The 24,910-nt window shown below is 45.4% G+C and overlaps 1 protein-coding gene across 3 annotated transcripts in view; it reads right to left on the reverse strand.

Annotated features, from left to right (window-relative positions):
* ATPSCKMT (ATP synthase c subunit lysine N-methyltransferase) overlaps window positions 1–24,910 on the reverse strand; it is a 248,618-nt gene that overhangs the window by 115,079 nt on the left and 108,629 nt on the right. The gene's annotated exons all lie outside the window — the stretch shown is intronic.

Below are 24,910 nucleotides of genomic sequence, written 5' to 3' on the forward strand. Positions count from 1 at the left end.
ACCCGAGTCTCTCCACACCGAGAATAATCTCTGCAAATATGGAGTCAACAGCAGATGAAAGGATTTATAATAATCATTCGTCAACCCGTCTGGACCTGGGGCCTTATGAGATTTAGTTTGTTTAATCGTCGAGTTAATTTCTAAATCAGTGAAGGGAGAATTAAGGTAGTTTAGCTGCTCAGATGTGATACGGGGTAATTTTATAGAGTCTAGATATTTATAGATAGATTGGTGATCCGGTTGGGGGGTAAAAGGGTCATCTTTTAAATTATACAAGCAGGTATAATATTCTGCAAAGGCCTGGACTATGTCCTGAGGGTTTCTGAGGGCCTTCCCATTTCTATCTAAGATATGGTCCACTCTTGATTTAGCTTCCCTCTTGCGTACTCTGCGTGCCAGGAGTGCACCCGCCCTATCACCTGCAGCATATAGATTAGTCTTGAATTTCTTCATGTTATGTGCATATCTAGCCAAGAGATTTTCTCTCAATTTAAACCTAGTTTGATAGATCTCCTCAGAGATGGAAGGCGTGGGAGCAGACTTGTTAATAGTGTTTAAATATTGCAGGCGGGAGAGTAATACCTCTCTGCCACTCTCCCTCCTCCGTTTCAGGTAGGAAGCTTGTTGGAGGAGCACACCTCTAATCACTACTTTATGTGCCGACCATAAGGTCTCATCAGAAACCTCTCCATTATCATTTATCTGAAAGTAATGTTCCAACTCCGAGGAGATTCTACCCAACACCTCCCTATTCAGCAGCAATGCGTCGTTTAATCGCCACCTAAAGGCTGTGTTAGCTTGGTGTGCCAAAGTAAGACTCAGAGTGATGGGAGCGTGATCAGACCATGTTATTAAGCCTATAGTTGCGGATCTACATCTGGACAGAGTTGCACTGTCTGTTAGAAAATAATCAATACGAGAGTATGTGGAATGCCTGGAAGAGTAAAAGGTATAATCCCTCTCAGATGCATGTGAATATCTCCAATAATCATGCAAGTGGAATTCGCCTGTGAGGAGAGTCAAGTCCCCTCTAGGTCGTCTGCTACCAGAAGAGCAATCAAGGTCCACATGCATGGGGAGATTGAAGTCACCACATATTATATTACTACCCTTCACATTCGTAGAGACTTCATGAAGGGTTGTTCTCAGGAATTTATGTTGTCCCTCATTGGGAGCGTAAAGATTTGTCAACGTGTGTAATTCACCATTCAGTAGGCACGTAATAGTTAAGCATCTACCCGTGGGGTCATTATTTTGCGCTATCAATTTAAAAGCGATTGTATTTTTCACCATGGTGCACACACCAGCCTTTTTGGTTGGGCCAATAGCAAATAGAATGTGCGGGAAGAGGGGATGACGAAGCCTGAAATTATCCTCAGCCAACAAATGGGTTTCCTGCAAGCAGATAATATCTGCTTTTGACCGCTTCACCTCCCTCCACATCATAGATCTCTTCTCAGGGGAGTTTAAACCCCTGACATTCAAAGAAAGAATTTGTAAACTCATGGTACCATTATACTAAATGAAATCTCAAAGACCTCACCAGTACTATTACATTTGATAGTTTTAGCCCCGTGATCTAGGATCCCACATGTACATTTTTTAGAGGTGCATTTCCTTGAGAAACACCACAAAAAATTTGATCAGTACTTTTTTTTTTAATATTTTTTCCTTTTGAATCCAACTGTTTTTTTAATTTACTGGGGGCCACCAAATTTTTCAAAGTTTTCCCCCTTCTATATGTAATCCCTGGTTTATCAGGGAGATGTTTTCCCAAAACAGGGTCACGCTTCAAGATATACCAATATTTTGAAAGCACAGTTCCTATGACTTTATTTCCCCTATTGAATGTTGTCACAAAATTCAATTTCCAGCGATCATCACTTTTTTCTTTACCAATGGTCAAATTATCCCCCTTCCTATTTTTTCCTTTTAACCGCTTCCCGAACGCCCACAGTAGATAAACGCTGGCGCTTGATGGGCTTTGTGCAGCGCCGACGTTTATCTACTGTCGGCGGTTTTGTGCCCCCCGGGACCCCCACATACCTTATAACGTGGGGATCCCGGTGCACAATGCATGCTGGGACCCCCAACGTCATCGAGACCTGATTGGTTCAGGTCCTGATGACGTCAGCATCACAGCAGCCAATGAGAGCGCTCGCTGGGAAAGCTGCTTGTTTCCCGGCGTTCTCACTCATTGTAATGCGACTTCTCCTCTGATCTCACACTGACAGATGATCAGAGGTGAAGCATTACTGTTAAGGTCGGCGGAACGCACCAAATATAAATAATAGTAGGTGCATTCACCGCCCGGGGTCCACCGTGCAGTAGGTGACAAGACCGCTGCTGAACAATGGCAGATGCACCTGATAGGTGCGGGACTGCGCTCGGGTTAACGTCACCCGAACGCTAAGGCAAAGGCACAGGCCCTGTTAGCGTCACAGAGGCCTGCGTGGGGCGTCGCAGCCGCGAACACCAATAGTTGATGTTGCTACAGCGCAGCGGCAGAGAAAAGCCGCAAGCGTCGGCGCCGAGGACCGGGCACCGACGGACGCTAGTGTAGGTGTGGAGCAAGTGGCGTGTAGCTTGCCACAACCCTGGAGCTGACTATTCACACTCGGTCACCACTCGTATTATCAGAGGGTAGGGGTTTCATAATGAGTCAGACACCAGTCCATACATCCATCACCATACACACACAGAATAATATGCTACACTAGCGCATGGCCGAGCCGCCATGCGGGCTTTTTATAGCCATGCGCTTCCGGGACCTTCCAGTACTTTGGGAAGGACCAATCAGATCCGACATAGGACCTGCACATGTGACCCCTGCTCTCCACTGAGAGAAGTTGCAGGCATGCCCAGTAGCACGGCACGAGGACTTAGCCTCTGGAGCAGTTCCCTGCAAAGCAGGTTGCGCTACCATTGCTGCACCAGAGGTGGCAGCAACATCCAGGCTCACAGAACGAGTCTGAGGGAAATGCCTGGCTCGCCATGATTGCTGAGCAGGAGTCTGAGCGGTTGGAGGAGAATGAGAGACCGCAGGATGTCTGGCTCTGGATTTCCGCTGTGCAGTGCCAGGAATCCGACGCCTAACATTACCCCCCCTCCTAGGGCCCCCCCCTCTGAGCCTCACTGCGCTCAAAGGCCGCGATCAGGAGTGGTGCATGAATGTTTTCCACGGGCTCCCAGGTCCAAGCCTCGGGACCATGACCCTTCTAGTCCACCAAATAAAATTTTTTGCCACGGACAAACCTGCGCCCCACGATGGCGTTAACCTCAAACTCATCAGACGATAAGTCTGATGACCCGGCAGATGACTCAGAAAACCGGACCATGTGAACTGGTTTGAGGAGGGACACGAGGGACACATGGAACACGTCCGAAATGGCCAAATGTGGAGGAAGAGCCAGGCGGTAGACCACCGAGCTAAGTCGCTCGAGGACCTTGAATGGTCCAATGTATCGCGGTGCGAACTTGGGAGACTCGACCCGCAGTTTAATGTTTCGGGTGGAGAGCCATACCATGTCGCCAGGGGAGAAGCTTGGGCGGGCCGCCGATGCGTGTCGGCGGACGCCCTCATCCTTTCTTTAGATGCCCGGATAGCATCCTGAGTGCGATCCCAAATGTCCCGGGCCTCCACTGCCCAGTCTGCCACCCTGGAGTCGGTGGAGGACACTGGCATCGGGACAGGGACGCGTGGATGTTGACCATAGTTTAGGAGAAAGGGCGTCTGACCAGTGGAATCAGCCACCGCATTGTTTAGGGCAAATTCAGCCCAAGGTAGCAAGGATGCCCAGTCATCCTGCCTGGCAGAGACAAAATGCCGTAAATAGGTGACCAAGGTCTGATTGGCTCTCTCGACCAAGCCATTCATCTCGGGATGGTAAGCGGAGGATAGATTTAGCTCGATGCTGAGTAAACTGCAGAGCTCCCTCCAAAACCGAGACGCAAACTGGGGACCGCGGTCACTCACAATTTTGTCCGGCATGCCATGTAAACGGAATATGTGCTTAATGAACAATGTGGCCAGACCTCGAGCGGAAGGCAGGCGTGCGAGTGGCACCAGATGCACCATTTTAGAAAAATGGTCGGTGACCACCCAGATGACCGTACTGCCACCAGACTTGGGCAGGCAAACTATGAAATCCATGCCAACCATCTCCCAAGGTCTATCCGCCACTGGCAGGGGAAACAGCCCCGCCGGCCTCTGTCTAGAGGGTCTGTTCCGAGCACACGACACACATGCTTGCACGTATTCCTTGACATCTCGAGCCATATGTGGCCACCAATATGACCTTGCCAGGAGTTCGGCAGTCCGTTTATTACCAAAATGGCCACCCACCCTGGAGGCATGTGCCCAGGCGAGGACCTCCGGCCGTAGCTGAGGAGGCACCAAGGTCTTGCCTGGTGGTACCGACTCGAGAGCAACTGGGGCCACGGTCGTAAAACTCTCCGGCGGGAGAATTAACCGAGGCTCAGCTTCTCCTTCTTCCGCTGAGACCACTGAACGTGAGAGAGCATCCGCACGGACGTTCTTCTCTCCAGAGAGGTAGTGGAGGGTGAAGCGGAATCGGGAAAAGAAGAGCGACCACCTGGCCTGACGGGAATTCAGGCGTTGGGCCGTCTGTAGATAGACCAGGTTTTTATGGTCCGTATATACCTGAAAGGGAAACCGGGCTCCCTCCAGGAGATGTCTCCACTCAGAAAAAGCCAACTTCATGGCTAGCAGCTCCCTGTCGCCGATGGAGTAATTTTTCTCCGCCGGAGAGAAGGTCTTGGAATAGAAGAAGCAGGGATGCTTCCGACCTTGAGCATCCTTTTGATAAAGGACTGCTCCTGCACCGACGGAAGAAGCGTCTACCTCAAGGATAAACGGCTTATCCACATCGGGACGATGTAATATGGGAGCGCCAGCAAAATGTGATTTTATAGCCGAGAAGGCCTTGGAGACATGTTCTGACCAAGCATTGGGGTTAGCTCCCTTCTTGGTGAGAGCAACCAAAGGAGCCACCAGTGTGGAAAAGTGTGGTATGAACTGGCAGTAGTAATTCACGAACCCCAAAAAGCGCTGCACCGCTTTGAGGGAATGGGGTTCCTGCCAGTCCATTACCGCTTGTAGTTTGGCAGGATCCATGGCCAGCCCCTGGGCCGAGATGATATAGCCCAGGAACGGCAAGGACTCCTGCTCAAACTGGCACTTCTCCAGCTTGGCAAATAGCGATTTCGCCCGCAGACGGTCGAAGACCCTGCAGACGTCTCTCCGGTGGGTGGTCAAATCTGGCGAAAAGATGAGTATGTCATCCAGATAGACCACCACCGAGGTAGAAAGCATGTCGCGGAAGACGTCGTTGACAAAGTCTTGGAAGACAGCTGGCGCATTACAAAGGCCAAAGGGCATAACCAGGTATTCGTAATGGCCATCCCTGGTATTAAAAGCTGTCTTCCATTCGTCTCCTTCGCGAATGTGGATCAGGTTGTATGCACCCCGCAGATCTAATTTAGTAAAGATCCGGGCCCCCCCGCAACCTGTCAAATAACTCCGAGATCAACGGTAGGGGGTATTTGTTTTTAACCGTGATAGCATTGAGACCTCGGTAGTCAATGCAGGGGCGTAACTCTCCGTTCTTCTTCTGTACGAAGAAGAACCCTGCACCAGCCGGTGACACAGATTTTCTGATGAAACCCCTAGCCAGGTTCTCCCGGATATATTGGGACATAGCCTCTGTCTCAGGGAGTGATAAGGGGTAAACACAGCCCCGGGGAGGCTCTGTGCCTGGCAGGAGATCAATCGGGCAATCATAGGAACGGTGCGGCGGGAGCGTCTCCGCAGACTTCTTAGAGAAGACGTCCGCGTACTGGTGGTAGGGTTTGGGGAGCGCGGAGAGATCCGCAGGCACTTCAGTGGAAGCCACCTGAACGCTGCCCCTCAGGCACCTTCCCTCACAGTCCTTGCCCCAGCCCAGTATCTTCCCCGAAGCACAGTCAATATGAGGGGAGTGGCAACGAAGCCAGGGAACTCCGAGGAGCACCTGATCGATACCATTGGGAATAATAAGCAGGGACAGAGTCTCCTGATGTGAGGGTGAAATAGAGAGTCCGAGTGGGGCTGTCTGATGGGTCACCTGAGACAGTAACGGTGCCCCATTTACCACCCTAATGGTCAGAGGTTGGGAGAGTAACACCAGAGGGATAGCGTGTCTCTGGGCAAAAGTCGAGGACATAAAGTTCCCCTCGGCCCCGGAATCCAGGGTGACCTCTGCCTCCCAGGTGGAGAACCCACTATCTAACGTACCCCGGAACACCGGTTTGGGTGAAAAGGGTCCCACCTTGGATTGACCACCACCTACGGCCACTGAACGTGGTCGTCTTTTCGGCCGCTGAGGGCATGTGCCAGCCGAGTGGCCAAACTGTCGGCACTGATAACAGCGCACAGAGCTTCACATCGGACGTGACTTAGTGCTGGTGCGAGACACCTCCATAGGCTCAGAGGAAGGGAGCTCCTGTGCGGGATATATCAGCGGCTCGGTAAAGGTGGGAGCCAAATTAACCCTACGTCTGGATTGCGCTCGTTTCAACCCGCGCTCCGTGAAGCGGAGATCAATGCGGGTGGAAACGGCGATCAACTCCTCCAGACTTGTGGGAATTTCCCTAGTAGCTAGAGCATCTTTTACGTGCTCAGCCAGGCCTCTCCAAAACACCGGGACCAACACTTTGTCCGGCCACTCTAACTCGGAAGCCAGTGTCCGAAACTGGATAGCATGATGGCTAACCGAAAGTGACCCTTGTGTTAAGGATAACAGTTGGAGAGTCGTATCGTGTGTGACCCGTGGTCCCAAGAAGACTTGCTTCAGAGCCGCGAGGAACTGAGCAGCTCCCTGTACCACGGGATCATCACGTTCCCACAATGGCGTGGCCCACTGTAATGCCCGGCCAGACAACAGGGAGACAATAAATCCCACCTTAGCCCGCTCTGTAGGAAACCGTGCAGCCAGCAACTCCAGCTGAATGGAGCACTGACTAACGAATCCCCTACAGGAGGCACTATCACCCGAAAACTTATCGGGGAGCGGGAGGCGAGACATTGTCGGCAAGGGCAAAAGTGTGGGCGCACGTGAGACAGCCTCAGCGACTGTCTGAGCAGCAGCTAGCGCAGAATTCGCAGCTGAGTTGGTGCTCTCAATAGCCGCCAACCTGCTCTCCAGCTGCCGAATGTAGCGCTGCAGCTGCTGCACGTCTGCCATTGCCAGCCAGACCCTGGCGCTAGTGTAATGTTAAGGTCGGCGGAACGCACCAAATATAAATAATAGTAGGTGCGTTCGCCGCCCGGGGTCCACCGTGCGGTAGGTGACAAGACCGCTGCTGAACAATGGCAGATGCACCTGATAGGTGCGGGACTGCGCTCGGGTTAACGTCACCCGAACGCTAAGGCAAAGGCACAAGCCCTGTTAGCGTCACAGAGGCCTGCGTGGGGCGTCGCAGCCGCGAACACCAATAGTTGCTGTTGCTACAGCGCAACGGCAGAGAAAAGACGCAAGCGTCGGCGCCGAGGACCGGGCACCGACGGACGCTAGTGTAGGTGTGGAGCAAGTGGCGTGTAGCTTGCCACAACCCTGGAGCTGACTATTCACACTCGGTCACCACTCGTAATATCAGAGGGTAGGGGTTTCATAATGAGTCAGACACCAGTCCATACATCCATCACCATACACACACAGAATAATATGCTACACTAGCGCATGGCCGAGCCGCCATGCGGGCTTTTTATAGCCATGCGCTTCCGGGACCTTCCAGTACTTTGGGAAGGACCAATCAGATCCGACATAGGACCTGCACATGTGACCCCTGCTCTCCACTGAGAGAAGTTGCGGGCATGCCCAGTAGCACGGCACGAGGACTTAGCCTCTGGAGCAGTTCCCTGCAGAGCAGGTTGCGCTACCATTGCTGCACCAGAGGTGGCAGCAACATCCAGGCTCACAGAACGAGTCTGAGGGAAATGCCTGGCTCGCCGTGATTGCTGAGCAGGAGTCTGAGCGGTCGGAGAATGAGAGACCGCAGGATGTCTGGCTCTGGATTCCCGCTGTGCAGTGCCAGGAATCCGACGCCTAACAATTACTGTGTGACACAGTAACGCTGCTTCTCCTCTGATCATCTGTTAGTGAGATCAGAGGAGAAGTCGCGTTACTATGTGCCAGGCAGCGATCTTGTCACATAGTAACGCTGCTTCTCCTCTGATCATCTGTCAGTGTGAGATCAGAGAAGTGGTGTTACTATGAGTCAGATCGCAGGGCAGCGATCTTGTCACAAAAAGAAAAAAAAAGTAAAGAAAAAAAAAAGCAGGCACGCAGGTTAGGGCTAGGGATAGGCTTAGCGCTAGGGCTTGGATTAGGGTTATGGGTGTGTTGGTGTAAGGTTTGTTGTTAGGGTTAGGGATGTGTTGGGGGTTTCCACTGTTTAGGTACATCAGGGGCTCTGTAAATGCAACATGACGCCCGCAGACCATTCCATCAAAGTCTGCATTTCAGAACGTCACTACTTCCCTTCCGAGCCCCGACGTGTGCCCAAACAGTAGTTTTCTCCCACATATGGGGTACCAGCGTACTCAGGACAAATTGGACAACAACTCTTAGGGTCCAATTTCTCCTGTTACCCTTGTGAAAATAAAAATTGGGGGCTAAAAGATCATTTTTGTGGAAAAAAGATTTTTTTATTTTCACGGCTCTACATTATAAACTTTAGTGAAACACTTGGGGTTCAAAGTGCTCACCACACATCTAGATAACTTCCTTGGGGGGTCTAGTTTTCAAAATGGGGTCATTTGTGGGGGGTTTCCACTGTTTAGGTACATCAGGGGCTCTGCAAGCGCGACATGACACCCGCAGACCATTCCATCAAAGTCTGCATTCCAGAACGTCACTACTTCCCTTCCGAGCCCCACCGTGTACCCAAACAGTAGTTTTCTTCCACATATGGGGTATCAGCGTACTCAGGACAAATTGGACAGCAACTTTTGGGGTCCAATTTCTCCTGTTACCCTTGTGAAAATAAAAAATTGGGGGCTAAAAGATCATTTTGTGGAAAAAAAATGATTTTTTTATTTTCATGGCTCTACGTTATAAACTTCTGTGAAGCACTTGGCGGTTCAAAGTGTTCATGACACATCTAGATAAGTTCTTTAAGGGGTCTAGTTTCCAAAATGGGGTCACTTGTGGGGGGTTTCCACTGTTTAGGTACATCAGGGGCTCTCCAAATGCGACATGGCATCCGATCTCAATTCCTGCCAATTCTGCATTGAAAAAGTGAAACGGCACTCCTTCCGTTCTGAGCTCTGCCGTGTGCTCAAACAGTGGTTTAGCCCCACATACGGGGTATCGGCGTATTTAGGAGAAATTACACAAAAAATTTGTGAAAATAAAAAAAAAATGGTTCTGAAGTAAAATGTTTGTGAAAAAAAGTTAAATGTTTATTTTTTCCTTCCACATTAAATCATTCATGTGAAGCACCTGAAGGGTCAATAAACTTCTTGAATGTGGTTTTGAGTACATTGAGAGGTACAGTTTTTAGAATGGTGTCACTTTTGGGTGTTTTCTGTCATATTGACCCCCCAAACTCACTTCAAATGTGAGGTGGTCCCCAAAAAAATGGTGTTGTAAATTTTGTTGTAAAAATGAGAAATCCGCTGGTCAACTTTTAACCCTTATAACTTCCTAAAAAAAAAAATTATGCTTCCAAAATTGTGCAGATGTAAACTAGACATGTTATTTATTAACTATTTTGTGCGATATCTCTCTCTGATTTAAGGGAATAAAAATTAAAAGTTTGAAAATTGCAAAATTTTCTAAATTTTTGCCAAATTTTGATTTTTTTAACAAATAAGCGCAGTTCATATCTAAGAAATTTTACCACCATCATGAAGTACAATATGTCACGAGAAAACAATGTCAGAATCAGCAGGATCCGTTGAAGCGTTCTAGAGTTATGACCTCATAAAGTGACACTGGTCAGAATTGAAAAAATTGGCCCGGTCACGAAGGCAAAAACAGGCTCAGGTGCGAAGGGGTTAAACATTCCTCCTGTGTTTTTACTTTGCTATCCCTATTTATCAAATTTTTTGGGTATCTTTTTTCCTTAAATTTTCTTTTTAGAATTTTAGACTGAGCTACATAATCAGATTCTCGCGTACAATTCTTTCTTATACAGAATTGGCTGTGGGGTATATTAACCTTCCTGTTATGAATGGGTCACCGAGGAGGAGAGCGCAATAGGCTATGCCACCAGAACACCAGAGAGGTTGGTTGCTCAGCGGATTGCAGACCCCTGATCTTAACAACACAACTAGCAGTAGCCGTGGAGTGTACCTACGTTGCCCTAGATGCCTCGTCACAGCCGGAGGACTAACTAAGCCTAAAGACAGAAAGGTGAAATCTAAACTGCCCCGGAGCAGATCACCAGAGGAATAGACAGCCTCCAAACATATATTGTCGGTGAGACAAGATGAAGCACAAACACAGACAGAAAATACACTGTATTCCAAATTATTATGCAAAAAATATTTCCTCATATTTTCTCTAAATTACCTATTATATGAATTGCAGTCATTGTTATTTTCCAGTCATCTAATATTCTAGTATAATTGCAATGTTTTTGAAAAACTGCCTATGAAAACAGTATATTTTTAAAAATAAGAAACACTCAAAATGCATGTTCCAAATTATTAAGCACAGCAGAGTTTTCAACCTTTTTATTTTTATTTTGAACAAAAAAAATGGTCAATTGTGAAATTATAAGCATTATCAGCTTATTACAAAATGAAATCAAACAGTTTTCAAGTCAAAACTTTATTCTAGGTGATGTTACATTTGCACATAGGACCCCTTGTTTGAAAGAAGCTTCTGAACTCTCTCGTCCATTGAATTTGTCAGTTTTTGGATGGTTTGTGCTTCAATTGTTTTGCATGTGGACAGAATACGCTCCCAGAGCTGTTGCTTAGATGTGACCTGCCTCCCGCCATCATAGACACTCCTTTTGATGATGCTCCAGAGGTTCTCAATGGGGTTGAGGTCAGGGGAAGATGGTGGCCACACCATAAGTTTGTCCTCTTTTATGCCCATAGCAGCCAGAGATGCAGATGTGTTATTTGCAGCATGAGACGGTGCATTATCATGCATGAAAATGATGCTGCGGAAAGCACGGTTCTTCCTCTTGAACCTTGGCAGGAAGTGCTGTTTTAGAAACTCCACATAGATTATGGAGTTCATCTTTACCCCTTCAGGGATCCTAAAGGGGCCGACAATTTCTCTCCCCATGATTCCAGCCCAAAACATTACTCCACCTCCTCCTTGTTGGCGCCTTAGCCGTGTTTTCATGGGGTGTCCATCAACCAGCCATCCTCCACTCCATCCATCTGGACCATCGAGCGTTGCAGGGCACTCATCAGTGAACAAAACAGTTTGGAAGTCAGTCTTCATGTATCGTTTGGCCCACTGGAGCCATTTCTGCTTGTGTGCAGTGGATAGAGGTGGTCGACAGGATGGCTTACGCACAGCTGCAAACCTCTGAAGGACCCTGCATCTTTTTGTTGGGGGACGTTGGAGGCACCAGCAGCTTCAAAAACTTGTCTGCTGCAATGACAAGGCTTTTTTGCAGCTGCTCTTTTAACCTGACGCAATTGCCTGTTGGAAAGAGTCCTCAATTTTTCCTTATCAGAACGCACACGTGTGTGCTGGGAATCGGCTACATACTTCTTGATTGTGCGATGATCACGATGAAGTGTCTTGGCAATGTTGATTGTAGTCATGCCTTGACCTAAATACTCCACAATTTGTTGCTTCTCAGCAGCCGACACATCCTTTTTCTTTCCCATTTTGGCAAAAAATGGAGGCTGCTTAATAATGTGGAACTGCCTTCCTAAGTAGTCTTGCCTTTATTTGGACACACCTGCCAAACTAATTTGCACAGGTATCTGCAATTGCTTTCAGTGATATAAAGATCCCTGACACACATCACCATCAATGAGTTTAAATGACAAACAAAAAAATTCTAACCTTATCACTCCTAAACTCTTTTTGCATAATAATTTGGAACACAGTTTAGACTGAGCAAATGATGGGGCCCACACTGACTAGATAGGACAGGACAGGAAAGGCACTGTCTGCAATCATGCAAAAACCCTAATAATTCCAACACGACTGATGTACAAAAATACTGAGGTTTGAACAACCTCGCCCCCACTTTTTCAGCACTCAGGTCTGAACTGGCGGCTAGCAACAGGCTAATACATCAGATGACTGAGCAAACAAACACAAGATACAAAATTACAGGGCAGGAACCAGCAGCCCCAGGGGGAGCAAGCTGACCCCTGACAGCAAGGCAAAAACAGATGCAAAGGGTTTAGCAAATGACACCTAGCTAAAAAAAAATGCAGGATCAGGCAGCAGACAGAAATCCTCAGTAAGCAAACTAACCTGATCAGCTTCTATGAGGATGTAAGCTCTCAAATGGACCAAGGAGAATCATTGGATGTCAGTTATCTTGACTTCTCTAAAGCATTTGACACTGTCCCACATAAAAGATTGGTAAGGCGAGAAAGCTTGGGCTAGGGGAAAATGTGTGTAGATGGGTCGGTAGCTGGCTTAGTGATAGAAAACAAAGTGGCTATTAATGGAGCATACTCAGATTGGGCCAGGATTACTAGTGGGGTACCACAGGGTTCTGTATTGGGCCCCCTACTATTTAATATATTTATTAATGATCTAGTGGATGGCTTACACAGTAAAATATCAGTATTTGCAGATGATACAAAACTATGTAAGGTAGTTAACACAAAGGAGGACAGTTTGCAACTACAGACAGATTTGAGTAAATTGGAGAATTGGGCTGAAAAATGGCAAATGAGGTTTAACACAGATAAGTGTAAGGTTATGCACATGGGAAGGAGAAACAGATGCTATAATTACTTACTAAATGGGAAACTGCTGGGGAAATCAGACATGGAAAAAGACTTAGTCAATAAGAAGCTAAATTGGAGTGCCCAGTGTCAGGCAGCTGCCACCAAAGCAAATAGGGTCACGGGATGCATTAGAAGAGGTCTGGGGATGCGAGATGAAAACATAATTCTCCCTCTGTACAAATCACTCGTCAGACCACACTTGGAGTATTGTGTGCAATTTTGGACGCCGGTGCTCAAGAAAGACATTACTGAACTTGAAAGGGTTCAAAGGCGGGCTACTAAAATGATAAATAGAGTTGGTTCACTACAATACCCAGAAAGGTTATCAAAATTAGGTCTATTTACTCTAGAAAAGAGAAGACTTAGGGGAGACCTAATATATATGTACAAGTATATCAGAGGGCAATACAGAGATCTCTCCAATGAACTGTTTGTACCAAGGACTGTGACAAGAACAAGGGGGCATTCTCTTCATTTGGAGGAAAGACAATTTCTGCACCAGCATAGAAGAGGGTTCTTCACGGTAAGAGCAGTGAGGCTCTGGAATTCTCTTCCTGAGGAAGTGGTGATGGCCAACTCACTGAATGAATTTAAGAAAGGAATGGATGCTTTTCATGTGAGTAACAGTATAGAAGGTTACGAATAACAGAATATTATAGGTAGATGGTTGACCTAGCTTAGGGGGAATTTTTTTCCCTATGGAGAAAATTGGCTTCTACTCTGTGGGTTTTTTGCCTTCCCCAGGATCAACAATGCAGAACAGCTGCACTAAAAATAGGCTGAACTAGATGGACATAAGGTCTTCCTTCAGCCTTCAAAACTATGTTACTATGAGTATCGCTGGCAGTCACTGAGAGAAGTCTGCTCACTTATGTAGTCCCAGTCACTACCACAACTCCTCCAATTATCTTCTGCAGCTGTTGGGTTAACATCATGTTGACCACCACCACTACCAGCAGTATCCACCAGAGGGAGCCTTGCCTCAAAAGACGGATCAAGAGAGCTCACAACACCTTTCACTTCTTGTAATGTACACTGTTGAAATCTAAAAAGCCATTTGAATCCACCTTTTTAAAATGGGTTTTTGTAATAATTTTTTTCCCACTATGGCTGAACTCCAGATCAAGAAACACCATTTTTTCTTTATTAATTTGTGATGTAAAGGTAATCCCCCAGGTGTTATTATTGAGCTCCTTTATTAACTGTGCCGCTTCCTCCTCTGTCCCCTTCCATATAATATTCAGATCATCAATTAAGCGCTTATAAAGCCGCGTTGTATCTCATCTTTTTTAATCTATCAAATAAGAAAAATATGAAATATCATCTTTGGATGTGAGTCCTGGGAAGCACTGCCATTCATGGGCTGGATGTGCCTTTCTTGATTTACTCATCCTGTGTGAGCCTGAATCCTGGCTCTTTCACTTGGATTCACCCGAGGCAAGCTGCAAGCGCTGTCTATTGAGAAGTATCCCAGAAGAAAGGATTTTTGAGGATACACAATCTAAAGCCATATTAGTCTTCTATCAGGCGAGTGCATAAAATTGTGCACCCTTTAAAGACTACAATATTGTGTTTACGCACTTTGGTCGCCGCGATTTGTCTGTTCTTCTCTCCCAAACAGGGTTTTTTTTCCAGATTATTTCCTGGACTCCCCAGTGTGAGGTATCATTTTCTGCCCTAAAGTCAGCATTGGTTAGCTCACCTGTCCTTCAGGCCCCAGATTTCACTCGCAGGTTTGTAGTGCAGACAGACGCCAGCACCTATGGGCAAGGTGCGGTTCTCAGCCAGGTGAATGAGTAAGGTGAGGAGCACCCAATTCTCTACCTAAGCAGGAAACTTCAACCCAGAGAAGTGGCTTATGCCACCATTGAAAAGGAAAGTTTGGCAATTGTGTTAGCTCTGCAGAAACTGCAACCATACCTCTATGTGTGCAAATTCACTGTGATAACAGATCATAACCCATTGATTTGGCTCAAAGTAGTTGGGGACAACAGGAAATTGCTTAGATGGAGCCTGATATCACAGAAATATGATTTCACAATTCAACATAAGAAATGAGTCGATCATGGCAATGTTGATGGCCTGTCTCGCCAAGGTGGGGCGGAACCAGATACATGCTCGGGGAGCTGACCTGTAAGTCAACCCCCATGCATTTTCATAAGGAGGGAGGTGTAGCGAAATATTATATATATGACCAGCAGTAAATTAACATTAACATCTGTCCTTAGACTGCAGCTCTCCACACAGGTCATGACCTCATGTTATCCTGAGAAGTCAGTCTCCTGTCTCCAGTCTCACCAGGGGGGCTTTACTGAGAACCACAAAGTGGTAACATTTCACACCTTCCAGCTCTTTTGATGGAGAGACGTAAATTGCAGCCTGACACTATCTACTTATGAGAAACATCACACAAATAGTGTTCAAAGAAAATTAATGTATTCATTGGTAAAATAGCCATGGTCCAGTCACAAACCAAGGATTAGAATATTAACACGAGAGGCTGATCTAGAAATTCGATCTCTAAGTTAATCTATAAATTAGGCCTGTACACATAGAAACCTGTTCACAGTGAGGGGTAGTCTTGCTGTTGTGCTCCATTTCATATCCCTCCCTCCCTCAGGGACAGAATACCAGACTGCAAAGTTCGATATTTCTGCAAGTTTTCTCCCTTTTATTTTATCACTGTTTTTGCATATTTGTATGTCACTTTTTATTTCCCTTTTTATATCCTTTTTATTGTAAGCATTGTACCTTTTATATTAAAGCTTAAAACTTTAATAAGTCTGTACCTTGTTGCGCTAAAGAATCCATAGCCTTAGAGTGTGTGCTCCTGGTGATTGGCACATAGTAGTAGTATTTCCGGGACTCATCGCCCGTGTGTTCTGTGAGTGGCGGCAGCGTGTATGAGCGGATTGTGTGGTCTGTGTCGGGGTGTGATTTATGCTCCCACTGCAGCATAGAAGAGGTTGAATGCTGGACCGAGTGAGAGGAGATAGATTAACCCTTGCAGGGGCAACCTCAAGTCACATCCTGATAAGCGGGTACGTGACAAATTGGTGCCAGCGGTGGGATATACGAAAATATCCTCCCTGGTAATAAGTGAGTACACTATATACTAAGAGACTGTGATCTACATAATAAGTACACTATATAATAAGGGACTGTGCTATACGTAAAAAGTGACTACACTATATACTGAGGGATGGTATTATACATAATAAGCGAGCACACTATATACTAAGGGACTGTGCTATACATAAGTTGAGTACACTATATACTAAAGGACTGTGTTAAACATAAGCGATAATGTCTTCCTCCACTTCCCCATTCCTAAATCCATTATAAATCCCCTTTCCTCCGATCCCAATCCCCCACACCCCTCACTATCCTCTTCACCACCCCCATCATTGCCCATTCCACCACCTCCATCATTTACTCCTCCCCCACCTCCCCCATTATTGTCCTTTCCACCACCTCCATCATTGCCCTCTTCACCACCTCCATCATTGCCCATTTCACCACCTCCATCATTTCCTCCTCCCCCACCATCCCCATCACTGTCCTTTCCACTACCTCCATTATTACCTTCTCCCCACCACCATCATTGCCCTTTCCATCACACCATCATTATCCTTTCTGTTATGATTTGGTCACCAAGGAGGAGAGCAAGACCAAGCTAAGCCACAGAAAACCAGAGAGGATGGTAACTAAGCGGATTGCAGACCTCTGATCCTATCCACACAACTAGCAGTAGCCGTGGAGCGTACCTACGATGATCCTAGACCCCTCAACACAGCCGGAGAACTAAATAAGCCTAAAGCAAGAAAGGGGAAATCTAAACTGACCCAGAGCAGACCCCGAAGGAATAGATAGCCCCCAAACATATATTGTCGGTGAGACAAGATGAAAACACAAACGCAGGTAGGAAAATAGACTGAGCAAACGATGGGGCCCACACTAACTAGATAGGACAGGAAAGGAAAGACACTGTCAGCAATCATGCAACAAACCCTGCAAAAAATATCCAACACGTCTGATAGAAAAATACTGATGTCACTCGACTTCGCCCACTATATCAGCACTCTGGTATATTCTGAAAGCAGAGCAAAAAGAGGCCAATCTAATAAGGGACAAAAACAAACAGTAACATAAGAATGGAAATTCAGCACAGCCCCAGCCGGAGCTGGCTGACCAAACAAAACTGAAATAGACAAAACCAGATCAAATGTAAACAATAGCAAAAGAACACTTAGGGACTGAGCTGGAAACCAAGACCTCAGGAGGCAGGAAAAAAATCACCAGCAAGGATAGAGGGAGTCGGCTGTCTTAAATCCAGTCAGAAACTCCAGATGTCCAATCGTCCTCCTCATTATCAGGTGGCAGGCCTCTGTTAATTAGATCAGCTCCATTACCTCCAGTAACCACCAGAGGGAGCCCGGAAAGAGAACTCGCGACCTCTCTGTCAATATAACCAGCTCCACTACCTTCACTAGTAACCGGAGGTAGGCCAGAAAGCGAATTCACAACACCTTTCCATCACCTCCATCATTGCTTTCTCTCCCACCACCCCCATCATTGCCCTCTCCCCCCATCGTTGCCCTCTCCTCCATCCACACAGACACACACAGCACCATTCACCTCTCTGCATGTTCCTCCACAGCACTACGACTGCACGCACACACACACCCACCATTCATCTCCACACACACACCACCTCTCTGCACGTTCTCCCACAGCATCTCCGTCGCCAGCAGCTTCCTCTCTCTGGCACAGCCACGGTGCTGAATGATGATGTCATCCAGCCACCCCGCTGACTTCTGTGTGAGTGAGACAGGAAGCGTGGGCAGGAAGCAGGATGGATTAGAAAAGGGTATATCTGCACAGAGATATCCACCATTAAATTGCCTTGAAACGTCCATAAGAAATGAAATCATGATCAAGGATATTTATGGACTTCCGGTATCTACGTGCCAACCATAAAGTGAAAGGTGATAATATACGTGGTACGTAAATTGTATCTCCCCTGAATTTAGTCAATATAAGGAGAGGTAATGCGCTTGGTATAGCGATCTCAGTCTCTTTTTTATGGCGCTGATCCCTCTAGTCCATATGACTTGCGGTGTGTCCGCTGTAGTAAGGGCTGCCAGGAAACGCGCAGTGTGCCCACTTTAATGGAGGATATCTCCTTAACATTGTTTTCTTTACCTCACTTCGCACCTGAGATTCATCTTCAAGATACTATTTTGACAAGCTGCATATTCCTTGACATAGTTTAACCTTCTTTTCTTGAAGAATATATTACTCTTATGCATTGTAAGATTTGAAATTTTCTCTAATTGTGATACTCAATAATATAGATTTATTTCTATTTCTGTATATATATTCCTTCAGAGAAGTTCTGATGAAGATCCATTATCGGATTGAAAACGTTCAACACATACAGTCATGGCCAAAAGTTTTGAGAATGACACAAATATTAATTTTTACAAAGTCTACTGCTTCATTTCTTCTAATGGCAATTTGCATATACTCCAGAATGTTATAAAGAGTGATCAGCTTAATAGCAATTACTTGCAAAGTCAATATTTGCCTAGAAAATGAACTTTATCCCCAAAACACATTTCAACATCATTGCAGCCCTGCCTTAAAAGGACCAGCTAACATCGTTTCAGTGATTGCTCCATTAACACAGGTGTGGGTGTTGATGAGGACAGGGCTGGAGATCAATCTGTCATGATTAAGTAAGAATGACACCACTGGACACTTTAAAAGGAGGCTGGTGCTTGGCATCATTGTTTCTCTTCTGTTAGCCATGGTTATCTCTAAAGAAACACGTGCAGTCATCATTGCACTGCACAAAAATGGCCTAACAGGGAAGAGTATCGCAGCTAGAAAGATTGCACCTCAGTCAACAATCTATCGCATCATCAAGAACTTCAAGGAGAGAGGTTCCCTTGTTGCCAAAAAGGCTCCAGGGCGCCCAAGAAAGACCAGCAAGCGCCAGGACCGTCTCTTAAAAGTGTTTCAGCTGCGGGATCGGGCTACCAGCAGTGCAGAGCTTGCTCAGGAATGGCAGCAGGCAGGTGTGAGTGCATCTGCACGCACTGTGAGGCGGAGACTCTTGGAGCAAGGCCTGGTCTCAAGGAGGGCAGCAAAGAAGCCACTTCTCTCCAGGAAAAACATCATGGACAGACTGATATTCTGCAAGAGGTACAGGGAGTGGACTGCTGAGGACTGGGGTAAAGTCATTTTCTCTGATGAATCCCCTTTTCGATTGTTTGGGACATCTGGAAAACGGCTTATTCGGAGAAGACCAGGTGAGCGCTACCACCAGTCTTGTCTCATGCCAACTGTCAAGCATTCTGAAACCATTCATGTGTGGGGTTGCTTCTCAGCCAAGGGAATGGGCTCTCTCTCAGTCTTGCCTAAAAACTCAGCCATGAATAAAGAATGGTACCAGAATGTCCTCCAAGAGCAACTTCTCCCAACCGTCCAAGAGCAGTTTGGCGATCAACAATGCCTTTTTCAACATGATGGAGCACCTTGCCATAAAGCAAAGGTGATAACTAAATGGCTCAGGGAACAAAACATAGAGATTTTGGGACCATGGCCTGGAAACTCCCCAGATCTTAATCCCATTGAGAACTTGTGGTCAATCATCAAGAGATGGGTGGACAAACAAAAACCTTCAAATTCAGACAAAATAAAAGCATTGATTTTTCAAGAATGGACTGCTATCAGTCAGGATTTGATCCAGAAGTTGATTGAGAGCATGCCAGGGAGAATTGCTGAGGTCCTGAAGAAGAAGGGTCAACACTGCAAATATTGACTTGCTGCATTAACTCATTCTAACTGTCAATATAACCTTTTGCTACTCATAATATGATTGCAATTATATTTCTGTATGTGATAAAAACATCTGACAAACACACATAAAAACCAGAGGCCAGCAGATCATGTGAAAATATAATATTTGTGTCATTCTCAAAACTTTTGGCCATGACTGTATAATCTGGATGCAAATAAAACTAAAGATTTACTCTACCTACTGAGTGCCAAGTTCTTTTATATTACAATTGTGAAGTTGAACGAAATGTATTGATTATTTAAAATTTTTGTGGAAATTCAAAAACTCAAAAGTGGGGCATGCAATATTATTTGGCCCCTTTACTTTCAGTGCAGCAAACTCACTCCAGAAGTTCATTGTGGATCTCTGAAAGATCCAATGTTGTCCTAAATGACTAATGATGATAAATGTAATCCACCTTTGTGTAATCAAGTCTCTGTATAAAAGCACCTGCTCTGTGATAGTCTCAGGGTTCTGTTTGATGCACAGAGAGCATCATGAAGACCAAGGAACACAACAGGCAGGTCCGTGATACTGTTGTGGAGAAGTTTAAAGCCGGATTTGGATACAAAATAATTTCCAAAACTTTAAACATCCCAAGGTGCACTGTGCAAGCGATCATATTGAAATGGAAGGAGTATCATACCACCCGGTCATCCCTCTAAACTTTCATCTCAAACAAGGAGAAGACTGACCAGAGATGCAGCTAAGAGGACCATGATCACTCTGGATGAACTGCAGACATCTACAGCTGAGGTGGGACAGTCTGTCCATAGGACAGCAATCAGTCATACACTGCACAAATCTGGCCTTTATGGAAGAGTGGCAAGAAGAAAGCCATTTCTCAAAGAGATCCATAAAAAGTGTAGTTTAAAGTTTGCAACAATTCACCTGGGAGACACACCAAACATGTGGAAGAAGGTGCTCTGGTCAGATGAAACCAAAATCGAACTTTTTGGCAACAATGCCAAACGATATGTTTGGCGTAAAGGCAACACAGCTCATCACCCTCAACACACCATCCCCACTGTCAAACATGTTGGTGGCAGCATCATGGTTTGGGGCTGCTTTTCTTCAGCAGGGACAGGAAAGATGGTTAAAATTGATGGGAAGATGGATGGAGCCAAATACAGGACCATTCTTGAAGAAAGCCTGTTGGAGTCTGCAAAAGACCTGAGACTGGGACGGAGATTTGTCTTCCAACAAGACAATGATCCCAAACATAAAGCAAAATCTACAATGGAATGGTTCACAAATAAACATATTCAGGTGTTACAATGGCCAAGTCAAAGTCCAAACCTGAATCCAATCAAGAATGTGTGGAAAGAGCTGAAAACTGCTGTTCACAAACGATCTCCAGCAAACCTCACTGAGCTCGAGCTGTTTGCCAAGGAAGAAGGGGCAAGAATTTCAGTCTCTCGATGTACAAAACTGATAGAGACATACTCCAAGTGACTTGCAGCTGTAATCGCAGCAAAAAGTGGCGCAACAAAGTATTAAGTTAAAGGGGCTGAATAATATTGCACGCCCCACTTTTCAGTTTTTGAATTTCCACAAAAATTTAAAATAACCAATAAATTTCGTTCAACTTAACAACTGTTTTCCACTTGTTGTTGATTCTTCACCAAAAATTTACATTTGGTATCTTTATGTTTGAAGCATGATATGTGGGAAAAGGTAGAAAAGTTCCAGGGGGCCGAATACTTTCGCAAGGCACTGTACAGTCATGGCCAAAAATTTAGAGAATGACACAAATATTAATTTTTACAAAGTCTACTGCTTCATTTTTTCTAATGGCAATTTGCATATACTCCAGAATGTTATAAAGAGTGATCAGCTTAACAGCAATTACTTGCAAAGTCAATATTTGCCTAGAAAATGAACTTTATCCCCAAAACACATTTCAACATCATTGCAGCCCTGCCTTAAAAGGACCAGCTAACATCGTTTCAGTGATTGCTCCATTAACACAGGTGTGGGTGTTGATGAGGACAGGGCTGGAGATCAATCTGTCATGATTAAGTAAGAATGACACCACTGGACACTTTAAAAGGAGGCTGGTGCTTGGCATCATTGTTTCTCTTCTGTTAGCCATGGTTATCTCTAAAGAAACACGTGCAGTCATCATTGCACTGCACAAAAATGGCCTAACAGGGAAGAGTATCGCAGCTAGAAAGATTGCACCTCAGTCAACAATCTATCGCATCATCAAGAACTTCAAGGAGAGAGGTTCCCTTGTTGCCAAAAAGGCTCCAGGGTGCCCAAGAAAGACCAGCAAGCGCCAGGACCGTCTCTTAAAAGTGTTTCAGCTGCGGGATCGGGCTACCAGCAGTGCAGAGCTTGCTCAGGAATGGCAGCAGGCAGGTGTGAGTGCATCTGCACGCACTGTGAGGCGGAGACTCTTGGAGCAAGGCCTGGTCTCAAGGAGGGCAGCAAAGAAGCCACTTCTCTCCAGGAAAAACATCACGGTCAGACTGATATTCTGCAAGAGGTACAGGGAGTGGACTGCTGAGAACTGGGGTAAAGTCATTTTCTCTGATGAATCCCCTTTTCGATTGTTTGGGACATCTGGAAAACGGCTTATTCGGAGAAGACCAGGTGAGCGCTACCACCAGTCTTGTCTCATGCCAACTGTCAAGCATTCTGAAACCATTCATGTGTGGGGTTGCTTCTCAGCCAAGGGAATGGGCTCTCTCTCAGTCTTGCCTAAAAACACAGCCATGAATAAAGAATGGTACCAGAATGTCCTCCAAGAGCAACTTCTCCCAACCGTCCAAGAGCAGTTTGGCGATCAACAATGCCTTTTTCAACATGATGGAGCACCTTGCCATAAAGCAAAGGTGATAACTAAATGGCTCAGGGAACAAAACATAGAGATTTTGGGACCATGGCCTGGAAACTCCCCAGATCTTAATCCCATTGAGAACTTGTGGTCAATCATCAAGAGATGGGTGGACAAACAAAAACCTTCAAATTCAGACAAAATAAAAGCATTGATTTTTCAAGAATGGACTGCTATCAGTCAGGATTTGATCCAGAAGTTGATTGAGAGCATGCCAGGGAGAATTGCTGAGGTCCTGAAGAAGAAGGGTCAACACTGCAAATATTGACTTGCTGCATTAACTCATTCTAACTGTCAATATAACCTTTTGCTACTCATAATATGATTGCAATTATATTTCTGTATGTGATAAAAACATCTGACAAACACACATAAAAACCAGAGGCCAGCAGATCATGTGAAAATATAATATTTGTGTCATTCTCAAAACTTTTGGCCATGACTGTATAATCTGGATGCAAATAAAACTAAAGATTTACTCTACCTACTGAGTGCCAAGTTCTTTTATATTACAATTGTGAAGTTGAACGAAATGTATTGATTATTTAAAATTTTTGTGGAAATTCAAAAACTCAAAAGTGGGGCATGCAATATTATTTGGCCCCTTTACTTTCAGTGCAGCAAACTCACTCCAGAAGTTCATTGTGGATCTCTGAAAGATCCAATGTTGTCCTAAATGACTAATGATGATAAATGTAATCCACCTTTGTGTAATCAAGTCTCTGTATAAAAGCACCTGCTCTGTGATAGTCTCAGGGTTCTGTTTGATGCACAGAGAGCATCATGAAGACCAAGGAACACAACAGGCAGGTCCGTGATACTGTTGTGGAGAAGTTTAAAGCCGGATTTGGATACAAAATAATTTCCAAAACTTTAAACATCCCAAGGTGCACTGTGCAAGCGATCATATTGAAATGGAAGGAGTATCATACCACCCGGTCATCCCTCTAAACTTTCATCTCAAACAAGGAGAAGACTGACCAGAGATGCAGCTAAGAGGACCATGATCACTCTGGATGAACTGCAGACATCTACAGCTGAGGTGGGACAGTCTGTCCATAGGACAGCAATCAGTCATACACTGCACAAATCTGGCCTTTATGGAAGAGTGGCAAGAAGAAAGCCATTTCTCAAAGAGATCCATAAAAAGTGTAGTTTAAAGTTTGCAACAATTCACCTGGGAGACACACCAAATATGTGGAAGAAGGTGCTCTGGTCAAATGAAACCAAAATCGAACTTTTTGGCAACAATGCCAAACGATATGTTTGGCGTAAAGGCAACACAGCTCATCACCCTCAACACACCATCCCCACTGTCAAACATGTTGGTGGCAGCATCATGGTTTGGGGCTGCTTTTCTTCAGCAGGGACAGGAAAGATGGTTAAAATTGATGGGAAGATGGATGGAGCCAAATACAGGACCATTCTTGAAGAAAGCCTGTTGGAGTCTGCAAAAGACCTGAGACTGGGACGGAGATTTGTCTTCCAACAAGACAATGATCCCAAACATAAAGCAAAATCTACAATGGAATGGTTCACAAATAAACATATCCAGGTGTTACAATGGCCAAGTCAAAGTCCAAACCTGAATCCAATCAAGAATGTGTGGAAAGAGCTGAAAACTGCTGTTCACAAACGATCTCCAGCAAACCTCACTGAGCTCGAGCTGTTTGCCAAGGAAGAAGGGGCAAGAATTTCAGTCTCTCGATGTACAAAACTGATAGAGACATACCCCAAGTGACTTGCAGCTGTAATCGCAGCAAAAAGTGGCGCAACAAAGTATTAAGTTAAAGGGGCTGAATAATATTGCACACCCCACTTTTCATTTTTTGAATTTCCACAAAAATTTAAAATAACCAATAAATTTCGTTCAACTTCACAACTGTTTTCCACTTGTTGTTGATTCTTCACCAAAAATTTACATTTGGTATCTTTATGTTTGAAGCATGATATGTGGGAAAAGGTAGAAAAGTTCCAGGGGGCCGAATACTTTCGCAAGGCACTGTACAGTCATGGCCAAGTTTAGAGAATGACACAAATATTAATTTTTACAAAGTCTACTGCTTCATTTTTTCTAATGGCAATTTGCATATACTCCAGAATGTTATAAAGAGTGATCAGCTTAACAGCAATTACTTGCAAAGTCAATATTTGCCTAGAAAATGAACTTTATCCCCCAAAACACATTTCAACATCATTGCAGCCCTGCCTTAAAAGGACCAGCTAACATCGTTTCAGTGATTGCTCCATTAACACAGGTGTGGGTGTTGAT

Source organism: Dendrobates tinctorius, unplaced genomic scaffold (genome assembly GCF_039654945.1).
Source record: "Dendrobates tinctorius isolate UK_male_01 unplaced genomic scaffold, ASM3965494v1 ptg000229l, whole genome shotgun sequence".
NCBI lineage: Eukaryota > Metazoa > Chordata > Amphibia > Anura > Dendrobatidae > Dendrobates > Dendrobates tinctorius.